This window comes from Arachis ipaensis, chromosome B3, assembly GCF_059453495.1.
Source record: "Arachis ipaensis isolate K30076 ecotype BB chromosome B3, ASM5945349v1, whole genome shotgun sequence".
Lineage (NCBI taxonomy): Eukaryota > Viridiplantae > Streptophyta > Magnoliopsida > Fabales > Fabaceae > Arachis > Arachis ipaensis.
In genome coordinates, this window is record NC_142438.1 from 129,530,461 (window position 1) to 129,535,171 (window position 4,711).

At 35.7% G+C, this 4,711-nt stretch overlaps 1 non-coding gene across 1 annotated transcript; it reads left to right on the forward strand.

Annotated features, from left to right (window-relative positions):
• The first annotated feature begins 836 nt into the window (after nucleotides 1–836).
• Nucleotides 837–944, forward strand: LOC148572445 (small nucleolar RNA R71). The gene has a single exon (XR_015908917.1). It is a non-coding gene; the product is annotated as a small nucleolar RNA R71 (small nucleolar RNA).
• Nucleotides 945–4,711: the final 3,767 nt, after the last annotated feature.

The window sequence follows — 4,711 nt, forward strand, 5'->3', positions numbered from 1 at the left end:
TTGATCACTGGACGTCCCAGGAGGTCTTCCTCCTTGGGATTCACGTCCTCCCCTTCCTCCTTGAATTCGGCCATGATGGTTATGTCAATGGCCTTGCACTCTCTCTTTGGATTCTCTTCTGTATTGCTTGGGAGAGTACTAGGAGGAGTTTCAGTGATCTTCTTACTCAGCTGGCCTACTTGTGCCTCCAAGTTTCTAATGGAGGACCTTGTTTTATTCATGAAACTCAGAGTGACCTTAGATAGATCAGAAACTAAATTTGCTAAGCTAGATGGATTCTGCTCAGAATTCTCTGTCTGTTGCTGAGTGGATGATGGAAAAGGTTTACTACTGTTAAACCTATTTCTTCCACCATTATTAAAGCCTTGTTGAGGCTTTTGTTGATCCTTCCATGAGAAATTTGGGTGATTTCTCCATGAGGGGTTATAGGTGTTTCCATAAGGTTCACCCATATAATTTACCTCTGCTATTGCAGAGCTCTCAGGATCATAAGCTTCTTCTTCAGAAGATACCTCTTGAGTACTGTTGGATGCAGCTTGCACTCCATTCAGACTCTAAGAAATCATATTGACCTGTTGAGTCAATATTTTATTCTGAGCCAATATGGCATTCAGAGTATCAATTTCAAGAACTCCCTTCTTCTGAGGCGTCCCATTACTCACAGGATTCCTCTCAGAAGTGTACATGAACTGGTTATTAGCAACCATGTCAATAAGTTCTTGAGCTTCTGCAGGCGTTTTCTTTAGGTGGATGGATCTACCTGCAGAAGTATCCAATGACATCTTAGCTAATTCAGACAGACCATCATAGAATATATCCAGGATGGTCCATTCTGAAAGCATGTCAGAAGGACACTTTTTGGTCAGTTGCTTGTATCTCTCCCAAGCTTCATAGAGGGATTTACCTTCCTTCTGTCTGAAGGTTTGGACATCCACTCTAAGCTTACTCAGCTTTTGAGGAGGAAAGAACTTGGCTAAGAAAGCCGTGACCAGCTTATCCCAAGAGTTCAGGCTGTCTTTAGGTTGAGAATCCAACCATATTCTAGCTCTGTCTCTTACAGCAAAAGGGAAAAGCATGAGCCTGTAGACTTCAGGATCTACTCCATTAGTCTTAACAGTATCACAGATCTGCAAGAATTCAGTTAAGAACTGAAAGGGATCTTTAGATGGAAGTCCATGAAACTTGCAGTTTTGTTGCATCAGAGAAACTAGTTGAGGTTTCAGCTCAAAATTGTTTGCTCCAATGGTAGGGATGGAGATGCTTCTTCCATGTAAATTGGAATTAGGTGCAGTAAAGTCACCAAGCATCCTCCTTGCATTATTATTATTTTTCGGCTGCCATCTCCTCTTCTTTTTCGAAAATTTCTGTAAGGTTGTCTCTGGATTGTTGTATTTTAGCTTCTCTTAGTTTCCTCTTCAGAGTCCTTTCAGGTTCTGGATCAGCTTCAACAAGAATGTTCTTGTCCTTACTCCTGTTCATATGAAAAAGAAGGGAACAGAAAAATAATAATAGGGATCCTTTTTTTCCACAGTATAGAGGTTCCCTTGTTGTTAGTAGAAGAAGAAAGGGAATAAGAGTGAAGAAGAATGGATAATCCAAACACAAGGGTGAGGATAGTAGCAGTGATTTGAGATGAAGAGAAGTGTTAGTAAATGAATAAATAAATAGAATAAGATGAGAGAGAGAGAGAGAGGTTTTTGAAAATAAATTTTGAAAAGGAGTTAATGATTTTTGAAAATTAAAGGAAGAATACAATTAAAATTAAAATTTAAAATAATTAATTAATTAAAAAGAATTTTTGAAAAAGAGGGAGAAATTTTCGAAAATTAGAGAGGGAAAAGTAGTTAGGTGGTTTTGAAAAAGATATGATTGAAATTTAAAAAGATATGATTGAAACAAAAAGATAAGATTTGAAAATCAATTTTAAAAAAAAAAGATAAGAAGATAAGAAGTTAGAAAAGATATTTTAAAATCAAATTTTTGAAATAGATATGATTTAAAAAGATATGATTAAAATTAGTTTTGAAAAAGATTTGAATTTTAAAATCAAAATTAATGACTTGACTCACAAGTAATCACAAGATATGATTCTAGAACTTAAAGTTTGAATCTTTCTTAACAAGCAAGTAACAAACTTGAAATTTTTGAATCAAAACATTAATTGTTGATAATATTTTCGAAAATTATGAGATAAAATTAGGAAAAAGATTTTTGAAAAAGATTTTTAAAATTTTCGAAAATATTAGAAAGAAATTTTGAAAAAGATTTGATTTTTGAAAAAGATTTTGAAAAAGATAAGATTTTTAAATTGAAAATTTGATTTGACTCATAAGAAACAACTAGATTTTAAAATTTTTTGAAAAAGTCAACTCAAATTTTCGAATTTTATGAGTGAAAAAGGGGAAGATATTTTTTTTATTTTTGAATTTTTAATGATGAAAGAGAAAAACATCAAAAAGACTCAATGCATGAAAATTTTGGATCAAAACATGTGATGCATGCAAGAACACTATGAATGTCAAGATGAACACCAAGAACACTTTGAAGATCAAGATGAACATCAAGACTTATTTTTGAAAAATTTTTTAAGAAAAGAAAAACATGCAAGACACCAAACTTAAAGATTTTTAATTTTTAGACACTAAGAATTCAAGAATGCATATGAAAAACAAGAAAACACGTAAAACAAGAAAATATGAAGATCAAACAAGAAGACTGGCCAAGAACAACTTGAAGATCATGATGAATGCAATGCATGAATGCAATTTTCGAAAAATGCAAGATGAATATGCAATTGACACCAAGCTTAAAAATTGACTCAAGACTCAAACAAGAAACACAAAAAATATTTTTGATTTTATGATTTTGTAAATTTTTTTTTTTTTGTATTTTTCGAAAATTAATTGGGAAAAACGAAAAAAAAAGAGAATAAATTTATTCATTATAAAAATTTTTTTTTGAAAAGAAAAAGAAAAGAAAGTTACCTAATTTGAGCAACATGATGAACCGTCAGTTGTCCAAACTCGAACAATCCTTGGCAACGGCACCAAAAACTTGGTATGCGAAATTGTTACTCAGGTTAGGTAACATTTTATTGTTCGTTCTCTCCCTGGCAATGGCGCCAACAAACTGGTGCACAATACCATGGTCCAAACATAACTTCACAACTTTGCACAACTAACCAGCAAGTGCACTAGGTCGTCCAAGTAATAAAACCTTACGTGAGTAAGGGTCGATCCCACGGAGATTGTTGGTATGAAGCAAGCTATGGTCATCTTGTAAATCTCAGTCAGGCGAATATCAAATGGTTATGGAGTTTTCGAATAATAATAATAAATAAACAGAAAATAAAGATAGAGATACTTATGTAAATCATTGGTGAGAATTTCAGATAAGCGTATAGAGATGCTTTCGTTCCTCTGAACCTCTGCTTTCCTGCTGTCTTCATCCAATCATTCCTACTTCTTTCCATGGCAAGCTTTCTGTAAGGCATCACCGTTGTCAATGGCTACATCCCATCCTCTCTGTGAAAAAGGTCCAAATGCTCTGTCACGGCACGACTAATCATCTGAAGGTTCTCGATCATACTGGAATAGGAGTCACCCTCCTTTTGCGTCTGTCACTACGCCCAGCACTCGCGAGTTTTAAGCTCGTCACAGCCATCCCTTCCCAGATCCTACTCGGAATACCACAGACAAGGTTTAGACTTTCCAGATCTCAGGAATGGCCATCCATGGGTTCTAACTTATACCACGAAGATTCTAATATCTCGGACTCGGTCCTCTGTATTAGATATCTAAGAGATACTCATTCTAGCTTGTTTGCATGTAGAACGGAAGTGTTTGTCAGGCACGCGTTCATAAGTGAGAATGATGATGGGCGTCACATAATCATCACATTCATCATGTTCTTGGGTGCGAATGGATATCTTAGAAGCGGAATAAGTTGAATTGAATAGAAAAACAGTAGTACTTTGCATTAAATCATGAGGAACAGCAGAGCTCCACACCTTAATCTATGGAGTGCAGAAACTCTACCGTTGAAAATACATAAGTGATGAAGGTTCAGACATGGCCGAATGGCCAGCCCCCAAACGTGATCAATATGATCCAAAGTTGACTAAAAATCATAAGATGTAAATACAATAGTAAAAAGTCCTATTTATACTAAACTAGCTACTAGGGTTTACAGAAGTAAGTAATTAATGCATAAATCCACTTCCGGGGCCCACTTGGTGTGTGCTTGGGCTGAGCTTGAAGTTTACACATGCAGAGGCTTCTTTTGGAGTTGAACGCCAAGTTGTAACGTGTTTTTGGCGTTCAACTTTGGTTCGTGACGTGTTTCTGGCGTTTAACTCTAGACTGCAGCGTAGAACTGGCGTTCAACGCCCTTTTGCGTCGGCTACACTCGGGCAAAGTATAGACTATTATATATTGTTGGAAAGCCCTGGATGTCTACTTTCCAACGCAATTGGAAGCGCGCCATTTGGAGTTATGTAGCTCCAGAAAATCTACTTCGAGTGCAGGGAGGTCAGAATCCAACAACATCAGCAGTCCTTCTTCAACCTCTGAATCTGATTTTTGCTCAAGTCCCTCAATTTCAGCCAAAAAATACCTGAAATCATAGAAAAACACACAAACTCATAGTGAAGTCCAGAAATGTGAATTTAACATAAAAACTAATAAAAACATCCCTAAAAGTAACTAGATCC